This window comes from Malurus melanocephalus, unplaced genomic scaffold (genome assembly GCF_030028575.1).
Source record: "Malurus melanocephalus ecotype Western Australia unplaced genomic scaffold, MMel_1.1 scaffold_581, whole genome shotgun sequence".
NCBI classification, from domain to species: domain Eukaryota; kingdom Metazoa; phylum Chordata; class Aves; order Passeriformes; family Maluridae; genus Malurus; species Malurus melanocephalus.
Genome location: NW_026623813.1, coordinates 223,338 through 245,926, shown reverse-complemented (window position 1 = coordinate 245,926; position 22,589 = coordinate 223,338). Strand labels below are relative to the sequence as shown.

Sequence of the window (22,589 nt, the reverse complement as noted above, 5' to 3'; positions counted from 1 at the left end):
ATTGGCATTGTGTAGCCYAGCAAGATCCACGATGAAGAGACAGATGCAGTGATATGGGATATTAGTTCCTAGATTCAGTTTCACAAATCCACTTTAATTTTTTTGTTCTGAAAATCATACTAACCTACCATGTTTCTTCTCTTGCACTCCTTTATTACATTGCAAGGTTGTGATTTCAAAAACTCATATTTGATAAAGTATTAAAAATAACAGTGGGAAACTCATGAAATTGCAGGGTAGACGGTAAGTGATCTTTTCACTACCTGATTCCAGAACCTGGCTTAGGACAGATTTGGGTATGGCATAAAAGGCAAGATGAGCACAAGGAAAATCGTAAAGGTAGGCTGATACTCTCATCTCTAATACATATCTATTTTTAACGAGATAGATTAACAATTGTCATGGAGGGGAGAATAAACTTATTTTGGTGCTGAAGTTGAGATCTATCCTCTCGTAATCTCTGATAGCAAACAGTCGATGCATAACCCATAAATCAAGTGTGTCCTTGTAAATCCAATCTGTTTTACTGTCTCTTCTCTTTGGGTCATCTRTTACTTCAGTTGTCATTACTTCCTCTTCATTTCCTTACCTGTTTCCTTTTTCAGAGTGCCCTCTACTCTATTTTTATATACATACTTTCATAAGAATTCCTTTCTATTCACYCTGAGCTTGTGGATGTGTGGGGTTGTTAGACTCCATTTATTGCMGGCAGTGTTATTTCAGTCTTTTGCTGTCAGCTATAAATAAAGGCAAGAGGTTTCCTTTACCCTGTTTGCTGGCATATGACATAACCAGATTTCAGGCTGCAAGAATCAACCAAACATGGCAACAAGTGACTGAAAGAAAAGGAAATTTCTGCTCCAATTTCAGCAAGAGCAAGTGGTTTTGGTATTGTAACTTTTTTGCTATTTTTTTTCTCAGTTCTGGGCGTGATTTTCTGTTTCAATTTGAGTTTTAAACCCCCAAATTCCTACATGAGTTAACTGTTGAATTAATCTGGCTAGTTAGCTCTTGCTGTATTTCTACAGAGCTGTAARTCTATGTACCAAAAATGCTTTCAGTTCTTCTGTTTAATTGCATTTAATAGGAGAAAGGGATTAATTATTAAGTCCCAACATTTTCTTTGGAAATTTATCTCTTTGAAGATTCTGAATCATTCTTTTGAAGTAATAGGTTATGCTTGCTAGATTTCAARAAGATAACAAAGAATGTTAAAATTTTCTTTAAAACTACAATTTATATGCAATGAGTTCTCTAAAGTAAGCATGACTGACTGTGGGTGTACACTGAAAAACACTATTTCTAAGGAGAAAAGAACTAATTAAATCCTCCAAAATGTCACATTAATGGTTAGAAAAGATTTTTGTTTGAAAAGAACAAAGGCAAAAAGTGGTGGAAAGTGAGCTGCTCATAGCTTAATTTATGGTTTTAAACCTAAAAATAATAATCTAAAAAAAAACCCTAGTCGCCCTCATTTGAATGGATAACTTCTATCATTGACTTTGCAGCTAATACTAAGAAATTTGTTCATTTGCATTTCATGTAGAGAAGTCCTACATTCCTTAGGCATCTGTTTAAACAAAAGATGCTATCAGATCAAGGACAAAGCTAAAACCAGAGTAATTTGCTTTATATGGAAGAGGTAAATAAATATCCCACTGTACCTTGTGATTGCAACATGATTTCTGTCAGCCTACAGCTGATTTAAACAGCTCCTGAAWTCTTAATCTATTTCTTGTCTCTCTCAGTTGCAGTTTGCTCTYTTTAGTTGTCCTAATCAGTCATTTTTAAGACCCTGCTCTCAAATAGGCAAGTTGAAAAAGAAAAAAWTAACCCTGTATTTCTAAGGTGCTCCTTTTAACTTAGACAACGTGTATCTAAACTTGTAAAGAAGCCACACAAACAGCTCAGCTGAATAAAGATCAGAAAGCAAGTTTTTAAGGGTGAAGAACAGTGTTTCTATAAAATCCTTTTTTGCAATTAGAAATTATCCTAGGAATTGCATGATTTTATTTGCTCCTTTGTGCATATCTTAAATTTCAGCCAAGCAGCTTTTAATGGGRGAGTTTCACTGGTTTTTGTTTCCTTTCATTTCTCACATTAATACAGGGGAAATGTACCCATGTGGAATGTGTTTCAGTATTATTTACAATAACTAATCCCAAGCATGCAATACTTCCAGCTAATGAGCAATATAGATTAAAGGCAGATGTTTGCTGTAACCATGAATTTGGCATTCACCTCATAGCAACATATTTAATCTRTGCTGTATGTTTACTTCTTGGTATGTTGGTTGCCAAGTGGTTGCAGTTCTGTTGTAGTTTAAATTTTAAAAAGACTCCATCTTAGAATTGTAGAATCATAGAATATCCTGAGTTGGAACAGACCCACAAGGATCACCAAAGCCAGCTTCTGTCCCTGCACAGGACACCCCAAGGATCACACCATTTACCTGAGAGCATTGTCCAAAAGTTTCTGGARYTCTGGCAGCCTTGGTGCTGTGACCACTTGCCAGGRGARGCTGTTGCAGTGCYCAGCCACCYTCTGGRGAAAGAGCCTTTTGCTAATATTCAATCTAAAACTCCCTGGAAACCTCACACTCTTTGGACACATAGAAAATGAAAACTGGTTGTGCTGCTTCATGTGTTGAGCGAATGTGAGGAGGTCTGACATCCAGAAGCTGCTGGGGGCTGAAACTCAGCAGGAATTTGATTCTGGATAGACCTGTGCCACTTGTAAAGCTGCAGGAGTGAGCTGAGCTGGCAACTCCAAAACCAGCTGAGCTCTTCTGTTGTAACACTTGAATGATGTTGAGCACGTGTTGGACTCCTCCACCAAAGAGAGAAGCAGGTGCACGAGTCTCCACTCTCAATAAAGAGGTCCTGGGACACTGTTACCAATTTGTCTAATTGTTGTCATGTGGCCATGCATGAGATGCACTGGTGCTCTCCTCTCCTTTCAGAGCTTAGGTCTAGTCAATGTCAGAGGTTGAGAAGTTTGTGTTGTGTGAGTACAAGATGGAGGGGATCCCCAAGCAGACAAGGTATCAGAAAGCTCTAAATGAAGGTCAATATTTAATGATTTATAATAAAAAAATAGAAAGCAAAGTAAGAATAAAAATAACCTGTTACCTGAAATAAGCTGAAGCAGAAATAAACAGTGCTGGTTTTAGACAAAAAATAAGCAAAACTAGGATATGAAAAGAAAAAAGAAAAACAACTCAGAGTCATTGACATAATAGGAATTATTTGGAATTATTTTAAGTTAGGGAAGCAGAGAGATAAATGATTAGAGAAAACTAGRAGAAAGTACACTTTCAGGGAATCTTATTTTGTCTGATGACAGAGGGGAACAGGATTGTCCTGTCTTAACTGTCATCCTTCAGCTTGATAATGSTAGAGAAAAGACTGCAGTGGGATGGTATGAGGTTTTTCAGGGGCATTGCTGCTTTGTGTTGCTAATATTGGCTATACACTAATCTGAAATTACTTGCCATATTGGTACATTAGTTTTTCTTGAATATCAAAAGCTGAAAGACTCTGAAAAGAGATCAAAGGAAGATAACTATAATGTTGAATTGTCTTGTTTTATTTCTACAGCTAAGACGTTCTTTGGAAAAGCTGAGTGACAAGCAGGAAAGGAGATTGATAGCAGATGGCCATTTTACTGTTTTGGTGTTTCTTTAAAAACTTTGCTCCCAGTTTTGCTACTGAGGCAAGGTAGGTACAATACTCAAGTCAGGTATTGAAATGAGCAGTGAGTAGCAGAGAGCCACCCCACCCACCTGTGTGGGAGTGTGAAAGCACATGTTTGTCACTCAGCTCTAAGGATCAATTGTGAGCGGATAGTGGGAAGCATTAGCATGCAAAAATGAATTTACYTGCTGTGTATTTCCTAGCAAGAAGCAGGTGGTTGGAGAAATACTTTATCATTGCAGAAGGATAATGACTGATCACTGATGCCATTATCAAAGTCAAAGACAGGTTTTTTCCTTTCATGCCCTTAGGTGAGGGGAGGCTACAGCAAGTCCCTGTTTGGGGATGGTTCATCACCTTTGGGATGGTTATAATATACAGCTCTGTTTTTCACTGCCATAGTTGTGTGAACTGTTTGCTCTTTATTCAACAGATAAGCACCCATGACTTTCAAAAAAGTAATGTAATAACAACATAAACCTTTACAAATTAGATCGGTTATTGCTTTTGAAGGGATGCTTAGACTCCTCTCTGACATGTGCTGAATGTTAAATAGTCACTAGGGGGATGTAGGAGTTCTGGATGAAGGTAAGGTTCATCTTGAATGAGTTTTTATCACAGCATTCAAATGCTGCTTCATCAGTAGCAATTTTTGAACTTTRCCTGAAAGTATTGCACTCCATGTAATATAAACTTAAATACACTCTCCTTGGCATTTCTTTTGAAAGCTCAGCTGGGCTTTTTGCCTGAGCAGTTTCAGATTAGTTTTAAGCAATAGATCATTCAGATACAGACTCACATATGGCCCAAATTCTGGGAAATGTTTACTCCTTTAGCTTATCATTCTTTCTTTTAATGAGAAGCATCTGAAGATCCTTGTCAGGAGCAGCACTTGAACTAAAATGCTAACTGCCTGTGGTAACGGGAAGCCAGGTTTTAACCTCCCCTTGTGGCACATGGACACAGATGGGTTTGTAGGTATGTTTTAGTGTCCTCTGTGTTGCACAAGCTCCTCCCAACTATTACTCTGTTTTATAGAGTGCACTATTACCTTTTAGACAAGAGCTGAGTTTTACCTGCAATGGTAAAGTCCATTTACAAGCTGTCTACAGGCTCAGCTGCTTTTCATTCTAAAGCATAAAAAAGAAAGATTACTATTAAAGGACAAACCCAGGAAAAATTATGTGAGATCTACCAAGAAAATGAAAAGAAAGTATGCTTGAAATGTTTGGCAGAGAATAACACAAAACTTTCATAGTCTGATAGCTATGGAAATGTGTAAATTTGTCTGGTGAAAGCAATTTAAACTTATGAATATGTTCATAAATCACATGTATCAGTTACAAACTAAGAAATAATTCTATTGTTAATTTCTCACTCCTGTAATTCAAGGAGAGTACTTAAGAAACCTRGAAAAAAAAATGGAAGTTCATTCGAATATCTATGCAAGCCTGTTCCCAAGTCTATTTGCTAGTTCAGGGGGTTGCTTTCCATTAAAAGGTGTGSTGTTCTGTTCTTGTCTGAAGGTACCTGTTTATGCTGGGAAGTCTGTACCAAAACCTGGCAATCAGCAATCCCAAACTCCAAAGGGATATTTCCTCATGTTGTTTTACCTAAAAAGACAAATTCATTGCCTGAAATTTACTGAGGGCTCTTAGACGACACTGCCACTGGAAGAGACTAATGGCACTCTCTGCTTTCCAGACAGAAATATTCCAGAACAGAGCATACATAAAAATATTTACAGTGTTAAACTTCTGTGAACATGTTTTCTATCAAAAACAAGTAAGCAACTTAGACCATTCAGATAATTTCAGAAGTAAATGTTCTATCACTCTTCAAATGTCGTGATTTTTGCTAGTATTTATGACCAGTGATGAGACCAGTGGGTTTAAAAATGATGGTACCGATGACTACAAGGGAAGCAGGTTCATTTTTGATGCACACAAATAATGCTGATAACTCACCACACTCTAAACAGTCAGCTACAATGTAGTTCTAATTGGATGCTTATTCTTTCTCCTACAGATCACAAAACCMTGGTGTTTATAACCATGGTGTATAYCAGGGCTTTATTTCTTTTTGYAGTGTTAGATTCTTTRTTTCAATRTTAATYCCATGCTGCCTTCAGYTTTCATATCCTTCTTCTAGCCTTTCAAAAATATTATCAAATTTTTTCTTGTAAGTTTTCAGTTATACCTGAAAAGTAATCCAAAGGTTTTTAACATGCATATTAAATGTGTGCATCACTTCTGTTGTCCATCACCAAGGCTGTGATTTGAATCTCATGTGAATAAGTAACACTGAGCCTTAACTTCACATGCATCTACATCTTGTCTTCAATGAAGTTGAATGAAGTATTACATAAGGAAAAGAAAGGGAAGTTTCTATTATTATATGCATATATAAAATATTGATTTGGTCTTGATTAAAAGCCTGAAATAATGTTTGTTTTGTGAAGCCTTGCCTAGGCTATTGTACTAAACTTTGAAGATATCCAGTTCTCATTTACTTGTTGATAGATGTTGTAGTGTTCATRTCAAGGGCTTAAAGATTCTTCCAGACCTCCTTCCAACATTCCAGTAATAACAAGCCCTGAAAGCAAAGGGTTTCTATTTTGAGGTTTTACTCTTTATTACTTTACTTACTCTAATATTTTATTAATATATTGCTCTTTTTTAAGTTCGCAGAAAAATCCTTGTGAGTTGCTTGGGAGYCAAGGTGAAATTTTTCTTTGGTTTACATACCCTTAAGTAAATTTTTGTTGCAATTTTTTTCAAAAGGTWTAGGTATTTTTAAAGACCTATGTCCATGTGCAGTGTAGAGAAGAGTAATGATTTCTTTATTTTTTTTTTGTTATAAGCTAGTGGCATGGTTAGTTTTTTAGGCCTTCTTAGTGTTCTAGGGTTTTGTCATAGACTAAACAACATGGACCATTCAGATAATTTCAGAAGTAGATGTCCTATCACTCTTCAAAGGATAACTGGCTCAGAAGAAAAGCTCCAAAATAATCATGTTGCATTCTTGTTTTCTGCAAAGAATACTATGTTAGCCTTTAGTTTTTAATGAAATTTTTCTATTGCATCTTCCTTTTCTCAAAACTTGAGAATGAAGTACCCAATGTCTCTGTTTCTCTTGGTTTTGTTGATGGGAAATTTATAACCAGCATTATTCTGTGATAACTTCTACATGGAATATTGCTTTTCTATTATGGAAATAATTTGTAGGGGTAACTACAATACTTTTGGTGTTGCATACTCCCTGAAAAAGCTTCAGGGATACAGAGTCTGACAGCTTTTGAGATGAAAACTCTAATAGCTATGACATAAAGAACCTTCTTTATGTATCTTGTTATTCCACAGTGATCACCAGCTCAGGTTTGCAATGAATATCAGTAAATCTGTCACCCCCACCTGCACTTGGGCACTGTCTGCAGCTTGTTTTTCTCRTCTATTTACTACTGGTTTCCTCAGGCCCTGAATGGACTCTAACAACTCAATAGTTCAGGCATCAGGATGAAATAGAGTAGCCTGTGGCACCTACCAAATTAAAGTAATGTAATAGTTCTTTCTGCTCTTTAATTTTAACAGTGGTGGAGAAAAAAAAAAAAACACCTGAATAACAGCGTAATGAGGAGAAAAAAAACTATCAAATAACTGGGAAGAATATTTTAATAAATGGGAGCACAAGAAATATTGTGATTTTGAGTGAATAATCCTTCATACCTTTAAAGCATGACTGCATTCCCAGTTAATAAAGCTAGAACAGAYATTTACTCATGTTTTTCCTGTCTCCTGTCTCAATATCACATCTTCTAACATTAATATAAACCTCTGTCATAAAACCTCTCCCAAAAGAAGGGGTTTTTATTTTGTCAAATCACTGTGAAAATTGAGGTAGTATATTATAGAGCTGCCTTAAAGAGACCAGCATCTGCTGTGATGATCAGACCAACAGTAGCCCTCTTATGTGGTTGGTAAAGTTTATAAATAAGGCAAATATGGCTTTTGCCATCTGTGATGCCTAAAATGATCACACTACTAATGATGTCCTTACCTTGATTGACATACTACCAATTCCCTTGATTGTTGTTATGCTCTCCTATGATTATTAAGATGAATTTGGGGTTGTGATATTTGTTTACAGTGTGGCAATTTGTAGCTCTCTGGCAAGGTAAGGAAAATTTTAAATAGTACCACATTGTACCACCATAGTAACATGAAAGAAACTAGAAGCTAAATATGAAATTGGGACTAACTTCCCTGGAGTTGTTTCTTTATGAGGAGGACTGAATAGGGATTGCTTTGGTTTCTTATTTAACAGCTTTGTAGAGTAATGTTATGTAGCTTTTGGTCTGTGAGAGGTGAGACAGTGCTCAGAAGGGTGGTGAAACTTCCCAGCTTTTGTAATTGATGCAATCCTTCAATCTTTGTCCTCTCTAGTAACTATTTTCTGGTAAATCAGTCCAAGGGGTTAATATTTATTCTTTAATTTCRGCATAGCTATAGGTCTAAAAGAATTGTGATTCCATTGCTTTTGCTTATTGTATATGATCTTCACCCTGGCATCACCATCTGTTTACATGAATGACATTTATTTACAGCCATTTACAGGAGAACAACAAAATCAGACCACTCAAGTAGGAGGCAAGTTGCAAGTGTGGAAGTTGGATAGGGACCTTTYAAAAGGGTWAGTAGTGTTRGGGCAAGGRGGAATGSCTTCRAACTGAYAGAGGCAGGTGTTGATTAKATACTAGGAGGAAATTCTGAGGGTTATGAGATGCTGGAATAGATTTCTCAGAGAAACTGTGCATGCTGCATCCCTGGAAGTGTTYGAGGCCAGGCTGGATGGGCCTTTGAGCAACCTTTGAAAGGTCTCTGCTCATGGCTGGGAGTTGAAACTGGATGATCTTTAAGGTCCTTTCCAACTTGAACCATTCAATGTGTTTCTGAAAGAGATTTTTCTTCCTCTGAGTATCCTCTTTTCATTTCTTGTGTGCCTGGTTCTTTGCTCAACTTCTCTGCAACACATATGTAGGATTGTCCTAGTAATCACCTGAATTTGTCCCCTTGGATTGTGGTGGATAGAGGCTACTGAACAAGTCACAATTTGGTTCTTTTTCTCACAGWCTTTTGATTTATGGATCATCCCAATTAAAAACTAAGAGGAACAGGTATAACACTAGAGTTCAAATATTTTTTGCTYTACTTTTCCTCTCAAATAATGTCCTCATTCCACCCTAAGGTTGCCACCACTGATGGGGAAAAAAATTGCCATAGAAGAAAGATGTCACATTTTCTTCTCTTCCCTTTAAATATTATGCATCAAATTTAAGTTGAAAATAGGTTTGCTCTACATTCCTCTTATTTAAGCATTTCAGTACAGATTATGTCAAAAATAYATCACAGAAGAAATAGAAAGCTTCCTATGTACTGAGTATTCCTTTTTTGTGTTAAATGTCTCATTTTCTTCAAGAAAAGAATTTTGCATGCAGAAAGGGATCTTGAAAAATGTCATTTCCTGCATAATATATTCTATACATATAATTTTATTGCATATAAAAAGGTATAATTTGATTTTGGACAAAATCTACCCAGACTTCATCAAGCATATTTGACTTCAGAAAAACTTCAGAAAAAGTAAGTAAAAAAAACCCAAAAACATCCCTGTGTAACATTTTATTTTTAGCTTCCTCTGGTGAAGAATCTGCTACGGTACCAAAAAAGAATTTTCAAGTGCCCTTAATTTTACTTGCTTTCTGCAAGTAAAATTCATCACCTTTGAAAAACTCATAACATGTATTTCCACAGCCAAAACATTTTCTCTTTGTCTCGAGTGTGCTCTGCTTTGCAGATGCCAGCTGAGCTTGTCTAATCAAACTAGAACTGGTGCATTTACTGAACGAATCTGAGCATTTGTTTATGATATGAAACAAAGAGCAGCTTTGGATGTATGTTATGGAATGCCAAATAGACAAAGATGCTTCCTGACACTGAAATGAATTGCAGTTTTGCCTAGGGAAGTGCTTCATGAACTGCCTTGTTGCTTTAAAAACCAGCCACACAAACATGAAAAACAGGCAATAGAAGTCTAAATGTTTTATGACAATTTGAGTGTGAAACTTGTGCTACACTAGTTTATGTCTGTATCTCTGAGAAACTGCTAAAGAAGAAAGTTCTGGATAGCAGTTTACTTTTACTTTTCTTCAATGATTTCACACAATTCCTAGATTATCTCTCTTCCTATTGTCCCTGTCACTGTTTTTGACRGGGACAAATGGCTGAGGAGATGCATGCAATGCAGTTGTCAGCTCCAACAAAATGTTGCAGAAAGGTGTATGGGAATAGCTGTCAGTAACAACAACAGTCAAAAAAAAGTTTATTTCTGTTGGCCACTCATGCATCATCTGTGAATGAAATGTGTCTTGCTCAGATTCATCAGATTTTCCTTCAGCTGTCTTAATGTTGCAGTAAGGACAGGTTTAGTAGAAGTATTTTTTGCTTGTTTTGTTGTTTTTTTTCCCACACCTAAAATGTATATGGATGCTGAAAACAATTCTTTGCTGCCATGTTATTTAGGATATAAGGTTCATACAATTTTCTAAAGTGTTTTCCATTTTTCTTCCTTCTTAGAATTCATTTTCTGTTTATCTTTTGGAATTTAGCTTGTTAATTTCCCAGTAAAGTCTGCAAATAACTCTGAAACCATGTGAAAAGTTAGCATTTGTTTCCTTTACTTGAGAGAATCAACTGATGAAAAGTTTCAGAAGTTTTGGGACATCTAGAACAAACACAACACTAATTTGCTTGGGTTTTGTGTACCTATTCTGGAGTTGGATTGCTTTTGGTTTTTATTTCAGTCATGAATGGAAAAGGCAGCCACACTAATTAAATTTTTACATAATTCATATCTATGCATGTAATTATCTAGAGCTTACTGATTTAAAAACCTGCCTGCTCTTGACTTCTACCCTTCATGGGTTTTTTTTTCTTACCACGATTTTCCAACTCTGAACTGTAAATTGCCACCCTGGACTGTTTTCCATCTTGCCTTTAAAACAAGAATACACCTGCTGCAGACAAAACACATTTGCTTTGATTTGAGTGACGTGTTTTGTTCTTCTYTCTAAATTGCCATTCTTGAGGTTTGTCTACTGATTAATGTAAAATGAAAGGCATCTTTCATGTGCTGTTAAAGAAAAATAATCAGGGAGAGGAATAATRGATGAGTTTCCTGCCTTTCCGCAGACACTGCATGCCCTCTTACTRGCAGTATGATGGCAGGAGGCCACTAGGAATAAAAGAAATACGGCAGATATTAATTCATTGCCTTTCTACAGGAAATACTTTGTCCCTAACTTGCACATACCATAAAAGTACATTGGTTTACACTGTTCTAGTGTTTCTAAAGCACATTTTAATGGAGATTGAGAACGTCTGAAGCATGCAAAGTCAGAATGATGTTGAGCATTTGCACCCTACCACATKCATTGCAGCTTTAACCAAGACCTGTACAAGTGGATCTATTGTCTTTTCCTTACAAGATGCTTCCTCGAGGATCGCATAACTACTAATTGCGCTCCTGGCTTTCTCAACTGCTGGCCACTCTTGACGCCCTTTCCGTGCGCTGGCCGGGCTYTGCGGTGCCGGCGGGAGGCAGGGGGAGCCCGGGAGCAGCGGCGGCGGCCCAGCCCGGCATGGCGAGCCCGGCAGCAGGCGGGGTCCAGCCCGCCCGCCCGCGCTGACGTCAGGAAACTTTCGGGGCGGCCGTGGCCGGAGCGGGCGCCGGGAGCGGCGCGGAGCGGCGGCGGGACGGCTCCTCCATCCCCGGACGGCTCCTCCATCCCCGGCAGGTACGCGGGTCCCGCGCCCGGGGCGGCCCCTGCCCCGCGGTGCCGAGCGCTGGCTGGCGGCCGGCAGCGACCGGGGGAGCGGGGCTGTGAGCGCCTGTTGATCGCCGCGGAGGCAGCGCTGCCCCGGGCTCCGCCGCCCCGCTCTGCCGTCGGCGGGGAACTTGGCAGGGGCGGCCGGAGTTGGGCGGGGGTAACGCGGTTCGGTGGCGGTGCTGGAGCCGGGGCAGCCGCTCGGTGCCGCGGGTCCCTCCTCACCTGCGTGGCCGTGGCCGCTGCCGCCGGGTCCGCGCTGACCGCACCGGCAGCGACTGTTCCCAGCCTGGCACCCGCACGGACCCGGGGGCTCGGACACTCGGGCGAGGCTGTTTGAATTTCAAGTAGCTGCGAATAATGAGACGCCTTTCATTCGGGGTTGGGTTTTTTGCCCGTAGTAAGTACAGTAAAGCCTTTATCCGAGCCGAGGTTTTGTTTTCCTCGTGAGGCTCCGCCGTGGCAGCCCGGCGGTGCTGGGCGGCAGCCGAGCTCGCCGCTGGGGCTGCTGAGCGCTCCGTTGTTGTACGAGGGAGGATCTTCGGCTCGTAACCAAACCCAAACCACCAAGTTAATTTTAACTCCGCGTGTGTCGGCAGGGTGGAGTGCTGGAGGAGTTTACTGGATCATCATGTGAATACAGAGAAATCTGAGTGAGGACTGCAGCCCTGCCTTGGAGTCGRGGAGGGGGATTGAGGGAGAAATTCTCAGTTGGAGGGGCTCTAAAAGTTGTACGGCAATTAGAGGAACGTGTAAAAGTGTGTGSCTCGTTCAATTTCACCGTCCTTGTTATTTATTGGAGGGCACWGAGAGTCAATCAAAGACCCGTAAAGGTTAATTGCATCTTCATGCAAAGGAATTGACCCCCTTCGAAGAACTAGATTTCTGGGGTCTGTTTTGAACTCAAGACAGTCATTAAATTGCTAATTTAAATAGAATATAACTTTTTAACTTTCCGGCCCCTACAGTGCCATCGCAGTTGCAAGTTGTTAGAAAGTCATCTTTGTGGTAAGGAAAAGTTATCATAACTGAAAAAGATGTTGGAAAACCACTAATAAACTGGAAAGCAAGGCAWAAATGAAGGTGATATGAAGGTGCTTTGAATGTGCAGAGATTCATGTAAATTGCTTCAGAAAAATATTAGGTATATTCCGTATAAATATAAATATCTGTATTTATGTATTATGCAAATAGCTGATGAATATCTCCTCTTAGAAATTTTCTGTGATTTCCTTCCTCTGTATGTTAGACTAATGTGTAACTTAAATTGTACCTTTCAGTTGTAGTGAGTGATGAGTACTTCAGAGGCTCCTATGGTGTTAATSTAAATAASACAAAATAATTTGCCAGAAAGGAARGAAAACACCAAACTTTTTGAAGGTCAAGCTTCTATTTTTTATGCTACTTTCAAAATTAACAGTAAGTTTTGCCTAAGAGTTGTAGGTATAGTTGGCTGATTTGTCATGTAGTAGTAAGTCAGGTATAACTTCAATATTTGGAGTTTATCCACATGAATTTAGAGAAAGAAACCATAAATCCGTGGGGAAATGCTTTCATGSTTATTAGCCATACACTTCTCTGGGACACATTTAAAGTGTATGAATTCGTTAGTGATTATAGCTCTCATTAAAGGTGCACGTTTACATGAATGGCTTGAGTAAAGAGACTGGTTTAGGGATTAAAAGCCTGGCATTACGGCACAGTGTGAAGGATGCAARGGACAACTTTGGTTTATGCTTTCAACAGAGCTACAGAGGCAGGAACATCAGTGAAAGGAGACTGGATATAAGCACAAACAAGTACAACTCCGATAGCCTGAGAAGTTAGAATGACGTGATTGGGTGTGTCTGGTGAGTGATGAGTACAGAAATTAAAATTATTGCAACAGTGAGCTATGATGKGATGTTCTGTGTAAAGCGTTTGAATCTCATGGGAAAAACCTGCTACTGGAGGACCAGAAAGGAGGAAGATGTAGTGAACCGGAGTGGAAAACAAGAGTGGATTTTGCACAACCTGTGGTTTGTGCTGCCTCCTCAGTCTTTGGAGGCAGCTTTGTAACCTTTTTGAGGGCTTTTCTAGAGCTCAAAGACTGTGCATCTGCTGTTCTGCAAAACACTCTCCTAATGTGCCATTTCAGAATTTCCTTTACAAGCTCAGTATAATTTGCTAGTCTGTTGTCTGTAGACAGCATTTGTTGTCTGTAGGCTACATTTCATGATTCAATAGCAGTCTGTAAACGTTGTTTGTAATGTATGATGTTCGTAAACATTACTGGATGCTCTAAAAGTCATAACCAGGGGACCTAGGTGAAGCACTTGAGAGATCAAATACAATAAACTGGAATTTGTATTATGTTGATAGAATTAGTTCTTCTCTTGAGATAATCCCTCAAGAGTGTATTGCTTGAATATATCATAAGAAAATAATTAGAACTACCATCTGAATTAATTAAAGGAGAACTTCAGCTTGAACTGGGTAACTCACAGAGCTTGAAAGAGAACAGAGAGAAGCTACCTTATCATGAAATTGTGGTCATAGCTTGTATGATTTGTGGCAGGATCCTAATTCTGCCATTTTTTTGAAGAAGACAAGTAGAGCACTGAGAGCCAAAAAGTCCACCAGGTTCTGTTCAAAAACACTGCAGGTTCTTTAGAATTTTCAGTTATTATCAATGGTGCAATGCATGGCAGAAGACGAGTTTGTGTTCAAGCAAATCAGCTTTTGAGGCAAAAAAATCATTAGTTCATGACTTTAAATAGAGTTGTTGCATAAGAATATGCTAATTGAGCACAAATAAACATTTTCCCCATCGCCTTTTCTGCCTTTCTGTAACCTGATTTTTGAAGGGATAAGCTCCTTTAGAGAACGAGGTTGTATTCCAGAAAGGAGCAAACAATACTGCCCCTGTTARAACACACAGTGCCTGTGCAAAGCTRCCTAACAATGTTCTCTTTGGTTCTCTTACCTTCAGTGTGTAACTTTTCATGCAGATGTTCCTGTCAATATCTTTGGAAGTAATTTCCTTCCTCGTATTACCTGAATCCCTGAAATCAGAATGTTGCCTTTGTTCATGCAGATACTTTTGCTGCCCCACTGCCAGTGCTTCCCTGAGCATTCCCTGTGACTTACATGCTGTTTTGTGGATTTGCTGTTGAGGGATGGCCAGCTATTGCCATTGAACATGTACCCTTAATCTGTGTTTACAGTCATGGCTTGTGTTGCTTAGTGCTGGGAGACAGGAGAAGATAGGTTTATTTTTTAATTTTACTTAATTACCTGTGCTTTTGTGGTGTATGCTCAGGGCACAGACCTGAATGCAGCAGCTTTACTAGTTTAGTCTCAGACATGACTGTGGACCTTGCCTGTGCCACTCTGTTTGCTGGKGGGCACTGGAAGGATTTTGGGGATGGTGGGTTGTAGCTCTTAAGTCTTAAAAAATGGGGGTTTTCATGTAGCTTAATGCACTTAAAATGCAGTTTTTTAACCTAGGCTCCAGCTCTAACCTGTGTAATAAGCAGACAGTCCACTAAACGCCCCCTCTTTCTCTAAGGTTTTAAAACATGTTTGTTACACTGAACTGAACATCAAGAGTCAGAAGTGATGTTACCGTGGGTTTCATCCAGGATTCCAGTAGAGTTTATCCAGCTGAAAACACATCATGAATTCCCAGGAAAGAATTTCCACTTGCATTCCTCCTCTCGTCTGCCAGTTTTAAGCAGATGCTCTTATCACCAAGCTAAGAGGGTGCTCTGAATTGAAATATGATTGACTTACCTTTCTGATGTGCAGTTACATATTCTCAAATTCTGTRGYKGAAGGAAACAAACAYATTTGTAGAACAGACACCACCTGGGTTTCTGATAGCCATCTAAGTAGTTTTCATTGAAGCAAGAAGCAGAACTCTGTAACAGTTACCGTTTCACACAGGCTGCTTGATAATTTGGCAAAAAGTACTGGAAAGCCCCTTAGATTAAGGCACCAGATTCCTTTAACTTCTGCAATATTCTTTTCTGTTTTCAAGGGCAGCCATTAAGAAATTCTGTAATTTTAATTCCAGAGTCTGACCTATTCAGCTCATTAGTATGTAATCACTTGGTTAGTACTGCATTTATTTTATGTTGCATTCTGAGCTTGCATGTTATGGTTTGTTCTGAGAACTGAGCTGGGTTTTCTCCATTYGCCATCCATTTAAGCTTGGACTAATAAAGATTCAGCAACATCTGTGCTTCCAAATGTTTTTCTGTGTGTTCTGTCAGCAATACCCGATCAWCACCCTTACCTTGCAATGGTGTGTGCAGTGTAACTTGGTAAACAGTTCTCTTCGTAATGCTCTGGTTGGAGACTGCAGCTGGCTCAGTTGCTAGAATTAAGGTGGTTTTTTTTTGGTCTCCATAAATTAGAACCATAATCTGTGGAAATAGTTTAGATATTCTGGTTATTCCTGTGCTATAGAGATAGCCTRAGCAATGCAAGTAAATAACACTTTCATGTTGAATTATATGGGACTTGTGAGGCAAATCTTTTGGCATTCAGAAGTGCCTGAAGGCTGTTTCTAGCTTGCTAGAACCCCCCTTCATGGAGGGGRGTATATGGGTACTCCAGTACTTGGGAACAGATATGAATACAGGAGCCTAATCTCCAAGGTGCTTCAATCTTCTCAGAATTCCCAAAATAACATGAAAGCTGTAGAACTGCATGCAAATTCCTACTCATTCTTTTTAGATAGAATGAAATAGTTTTTCGAGGCCTTCTGAGTTCTCTGGAATATTTCAAGATCTTTAATGTGATTTTTTTTTCTTTTATTCTTTCTCTGCTCTCTTTATCCCCCTACTTTTAATGGGGAGGGTTCTGACCAAAGGCAAAGTGCAGCAGTGCTATGGTGTGCAAAGCAGAATCCTGACTAGTACCTGTTATGACATTTAATATTCTATTCTGTTTCCATTATTGTTCTTTTACTTGCAGATGTCAGGTCTTCAGTTCCTTCTAGGCAGAATGGGACAATGAGAACTTTAAACATTGTGCTTAAACTTTCCAAGTGATCTACTCTGTGTAGCCACTGAGATTTTTTTCAGAGATCTCAACAGTCTATGCAAAAGCAAAATTGTTTTCCACTAGACAAAAGGCTGGGATGGGATTGCTGCTGCAGTGGGGAAGGATGTCTGGAAGGGAGGTGGTTGCAGGTTCTCATCTCAGTCTCACAACTCTCCTTGAGGCAGGGGGTCCCTGGGGAGAGCTGGTTTCTTCCCAGCTGCAGACTGTGCCAGCTCAGCTTTGCCAAGGCGYTGTTGTGCTACTGCTGGAATTTATAACTGCTGCCCAGTGCAATTATTGGTTTTCCTATGCACRAAGGTACTCCTGATATTAATGAATTTTCTCATTTGTCAGATTGACAGCTTTTATTTTAGGGGTGAGTGTGTGGGTGTGTGTGTCTRTACATCTTTTAAAGAAGGTATCTCTTGAAACAGCAGCATTTTTTTCTTAATCTGTTGTGAAATCTTCTGGAACRTATCACTGAAGTGAGGTAATGAGCCTAGATAAAGGACTTTCTTCCCAATAAAATAGATTASTTTTCCTGCAGTCACATCTCACAATGTTGTTTGGAACAGCAATCATCTTTGCATGCCAGTTACATTAGGAGTTGTTTAAAAAAGTTTTTTGTGTCCTCAAAGCTATTTTTTTAACATTTGTCCAGACCCTCATTCCAAATGCCTTGCTGTGCAGATATGTGCTGCCTCTAATGCTTTCTTCCTYCATGCTGTGTTGGCAGCTGAATGCATTCAAAGATCATGAGTCAGGTTCCCTAACAAAAAAAGAAGATATAAAATATTGTAGGTTCTGTCTTTCTGAACATTCACTACTCTTTTCCTTATTTAAAGCTTTTTCTTTTATGTTGATGTGTAGATCTTAACTTTTGTATGAAAACAGATTTTTTTTTTTATTTAACACGAGCTCAAAATTTTAGGACTTGGTTCTTTGGTTCTTCAAGAGACTTGCTCTATAGCTGAAAATTGTAGTTGATAGCCTTTCCCTTTTGTCTGCTTCCTAACTGATAAAGTGGCAGACCAGTTGTTTCCAAAGCAGTGGACACTTGGGATCAAAGCTAAATGTTGTTTTCATCTTGCAGTGTATGGTATGCACAAGCYATACCTGGTTTAGAGTAACAGTAGTTAAGATGAATGTGTGAAAACTTGTTAAAACAAAGTAAAAAGTGAGAGGTGAAGTATATATGGTGCATGACTCTGAATCTTTACGTACGACAGAAAATAGCAGCAGGGGACTGACGATGTAGCCAGCAGAAATTTTGAGACATTAACCCCCACCATGGTGCCCCTTAATCTGTTTCACATGTGTAAGCTCTAAAGCAGAGCCTACTGTGGATTTGTAAACACAAGGTCTTTAATGTCTGAGATTACGACAGTATTTTTCTTGATTCAAGCAGCCTAAAAATTGCATTACTAATTTTGTAAGTTATATGTTGCATTAATATTCAATTTATCATGTTCTGCAAATGTGCTTAGGATGGAAGAAATACTTTTCCAACAAACTGTGCCGCTGGAGCTGTTACTAATTCCCTAATCTTTCTGTGCCWTGTAGTAATTGCACTTAATGGTTTGCTTTTGCTGTGTTTTATGGTGTGAAATGCAGTATGTCAACACTGCTGAACAGCTACTCAGTGTTTGTAATGCTGATATTCTTGAAAGAGAGCATTTCCAGGTTTTACCTGACTGGATGAAATGGCTCTTGTGTAACTGGCAGTGCAGTGTTTCATACATCTTGTAATCCAAGTCTGTAGTTGGTTTTTCGCAGTGATGGGCTGGTTTTGTCTCTGTACATGTTTTTGTGCAGTGTTTTGGACTGGTAAGATAAGAGACAACATGAGTGGGGCTGGGAATGTGACAAGGAAGTAACATTTTCTTCCACAGCCTCTTAAAACTGTTAGTATGCTAGCAGTTCAAATTCTCATTAATTGCTTGTGGTCCTTATACTTCAGTGGAGTTCTCCAATGCAAATTCTACTTTTTATTCTTTTAAAAAGCATATTAGGTTCTTTGGAGACCAAAAGAACTCACCTAGAAGCATTCCAACTTGTAAAGATGGAGAATCATCTTCCCTCTCATCCCATTCTGTGATGAGAGCTCTGTTTCTGGCATAGTCCCCRCAGGTTTGAAATTGTACCTAAGAACCCAGCCAGTCTTAGAGAAGGCACTTGGGAACTTTAGTTCCCAGCATCAGTTCTCCCAGGGATTATTGCTCCTGCACTGAAAGCAGAATCTGCAAGCTGTGCTTTGACCTGGCCATACTGACCGGCAATCCTGTGTTTGTCACAAGCACTGTCATTAACAGCAAATGTTACAAACTAGAAGAGCATATGAGCTATTTATTGTTTTCCCTYTCAAAATTAAATACATCTCCCAGACGTCTCGGTTTCAATCCCCGTGTTTTATGGCTGAGGATATTGAATGTAGTGATTAAGCTGCTAGACTGGTTTTGTATTAGCAATTTTCTCTGATATGAAAAGTAATTCCTGWATGCAAATCATTAGCTGGCATTTCAGCCGTGCAGCACTGAATAATGTGCTTGCATTGGCAACACCCCYAGCTGTCAGTACAGCTCTGTGGCTCTTTTTTTACTGGTTTTGACTGGGATGGCATGAGACAGCTGGTGGCTACAGACACACAAATCTGCCAGTGTGGAAAGCTCAGAGCGAGCAGAGCCTGCGTGAGTGTTGCAGTGATCTGTCGGGAAAGCGAAGTGCAGTTGACAGCACTGTTGATTATTTCTCTTAGAAACAAGCTGGTGTTTGCTTGGCTTTGGTACTGATTGGCAACATGAAAATGATTGAACTTCACAAGTGACAGTGCTGCTGCAAGGAAGGAGGATTTCTGTGTCACAGTGGGTGAGGGTAGTGTGCTGTACTTTTGAAGAACTGTTGTCATGCCCAATGTTCTCTACTGTGTTTATTCTCCAGTCTTGCACAAAAGTGGAAATGCTGCTCATTATCCACAGCAGTTGATGTAAAATTGTCACACAATAGATTTTTGCTTCTGTTGCTGGGTTTTCTGAGGAGGAGAAGGACAGAGTGTGACTACTTAGCAATAATATGGTGTCATGGCATCATGCTTCATGTAGCTATGTATTTAAACTAGTTAATTAAGAAATAATACTATTTTACATGGGTGCTTAGTATTAGATAACAAGTTTAGTGCGTACACGTTAATACCCATACTTAACTTYTTTCCCTTATAACTGATAGCCTTCAGTCTGCTCTGTCTTCACAATTACAATTTGTACCACGAATTCTGAACACACCCTCACAGACTCAGAAAAGCCCGGCATGCTTTAATGAACAAATTGCAGTCTTACTTTGTTTTGTTTGTCCCAAGCTTGAACCTGATAGGGTAAAGGATATCCTAAGAGCAAATGTTACTTTGTTGAGCTAAAATGCATTTACAAAATATGTTCCTTTATCTGAATTTTACTCTTATATTAGTCTGTTTYATTTACTTTTAAATTCTCAGATTTCATAAATAAAGCATTAATGTAGTCTTTACATTTAAATCTCCAAAGAAAGAAAGAAAGAAATGTAGTCACTATAAAAATAGATGCAACACGATTTGTTTACGTATTGTATTTGAAACCAGATAAGAAAATGATGTAGAGCTAATACAAATGGGAGGTGGTGTTGTGGGTAAAATCAATAATTTTGAAGGGCTCATAGATGAGGCTTTTGATGAAGTACAGCTTGTGTAGSCTAGTGTTGGCCAAGGTGATCATTAAAAATGGAGTAGAAAGCCACTTCCTCTGGAGGCTCTCCGACAGCAGAGACTTTTTGGGGAAACTCTGTGTTTCATTTACTTCGTGTATCCTGGTATCTTTGCTGGCCACTGATGTGCTGATATGTTTAAAGATTTCCCCATCTGTGATACTTGTGGCTTGAATCTTAAATTGATTTCAAACTCCACTCCTGGARGAATCTGAGGACTTGAAACAGAGGTGCAATATAAGAAGGAACAGTCATCATCTAAGCTCTTGACATCCAGAATTCAGAGCCAAGTCATGTTTTGGTGACCTAAGGATATTGTGCTTTATTATGTAGCATTTTTCTTACCATTCCTGGAGGATATCCTGAGTTTTTACAATTTAATAGCTTATGGAGAATTCCTAAATAAGACTTTCTCCCCCTTCCCATTTTGGAGTTGTGTTTCCTCTGAAGCATTGTTAGGCTTGATTAGGATCTAGGAAATTTTTGAATAATGAGTCAGAAAAATAAACAAAATCTGACCAAGCAAAAGCTAAAGAATGGAAAMAACTTTTGGTTTATATGAGTTTAAATTCTTTCTGCTCTAAACTAGAGGTATAGTTTCCCTCCCCTGCATGCACACCTTTTCCTTCCTTTTCCCTTKTACCATTCCTTCTCTTGCCCTTGCACTCCCAAAAAAACTTCAGAAAAGGAGACCAGTTTTGCTATGCCTTACTGAGACAACTTTATGGGTTATGGCRTATCTGTGGGATATGTATGTGCTTCTTTAAAAGGACCCGAAGGGAAAGCTTTCAGCTGTAACAAATCTGTCCTGTAAAAGATGGAAAGCAGTAAATATGCTTACAGTTGTAGACACTTGGGATTCTACAGCAGCCCCTCATGAACTTACTCAGAAAATTATCTGTGTCCTGACTCTATGTGCTTTTCAGTTTGGGATTTCAAGTTTTTGACATTGTAACTGAGCTGTGATTAGAAGGTATGGAGAAATGGACCATGAAATAGATGTTTAGTGAAAGATAAGTAAAAGCATACTTAATAGGATTAGTGGAATATATTTGAGATGTGTTATGTTGCTGGCATACCCATGACTACTTAACCACTGAAATAATCTGTTGCTATTTAATCCAAATCAATTCCATTTGCTAGGTTGTCCAGAAGTTACTTTACTGAATAAGTTACTTGGTTGCTTAGCCAAATGGCAGGGGAAAAAAAAAATAAAAGTCGAACTACCCAAGAAATATGCCTTGACAGTAAAGAACATAATAAAGTGCTAAAGATCTCAGTTCTAAAAGAAATAAGTGGTTGGCTGGAAATAATTGCTTGAATATTTTTAATTCATTATGGTGAATTTTGCCAGATGCTCTTGAAGAATATTTATGTATGTTATTTGCTGTGGTGTTTTTTGTGCTTGCTGCAAGGCTTGTGTACTTCTGAGTAATTTGATCCTGCTTGTTTATGGTCTAAATACTTCTTTTCCCCCCAGACAGCATATTCAATTGTGTATTTTTTCTGCTGCTTTCTCAAAAACATGATGCAAGTATAAGTCCCAGGCAATGTTTGAGATAGAATCAAGCGTTTTTCTTCTTAGCTGACAAACTTGGTGGAATCCTGACATATCTGGACAGATTTCTGAAATTTGTATTTCACTGTGTGTACCTGGGAACATTTTACAAGGTAAGATCTTTACAAAGATGTTGCAGCTCAAATACATTTGTAACACATCTGGTGAAAGCAACTTATWAACTTTATTCTGAGCGCCTGACACTGTGGAAGGGTGAACTTGGGGAGAGTGTTTTCAGCTCACTGCTATCTTGTCACTTATCTGGAAATGTGTCAGTYATTGGAGTCTGCCCTGGCACGTGGATATTAGGAAAACTTGTMGGTATACATGGCAAAACCCTGGCTAGTGCAAGAGCTGCAATGTGAACAATTGCATTGTGAATGACTGCCATTACGTGGTTGCCAGTTCTATTTTGTGTGGATGTAGGAATCTTTCTCATGTCTGTTTGAATTCTCAGGGTGTGCCTGGTTTAGATGTTCACCCTGTAGTTCTCAAAGTTGCTTGAGACAGAAATGCCCCTGAAATTGTGGTTGGAGCCTTTCTTTATCTTTCTTTATCCCCCTTTTCCTGCCTCGTGCACCTTTCTTTGGGTGCTGGCACAGGTATTTTTGGTATGGCATTGGGAACTGGGTTGACCAAGAACTGGGAAGAGGGAGGAATATGTTCATTTATACATGTTCAGTGTGACTGT

The 22,589-nt window shown here is 39.0% G+C and overlaps 1 protein-coding gene across 5 annotated transcripts in view; it reads left to right on the top strand.

Moving 5' to 3' along the window:
- The first annotated feature begins 11,438 nt into the window (after positions 1–11,438).
- The window catches only part of GULP1 (GULP PTB domain containing engulfment adaptor 1), a 143,901-nt gene continuing 132,750 nt past the window's right edge, over positions 11,439–22,589 (top strand). For 2 of the 5 annotated variants that reach the window (XM_057382712.1, XM_057382711.1), the window contains exon 1: positions 11,443–11,547. The gene's annotated coding sequence lies outside the window, so the exon portion shown is untranslated. Of the gene's footprint in view, positions 11,548–13,359; positions 13,428–21,929; positions 22,012–22,589 lie in introns of those variants that run through there. The other 3 variants (XM_057382715.1, XM_057382713.1, XM_057382714.1) reach the window with 3 other exon arrangements.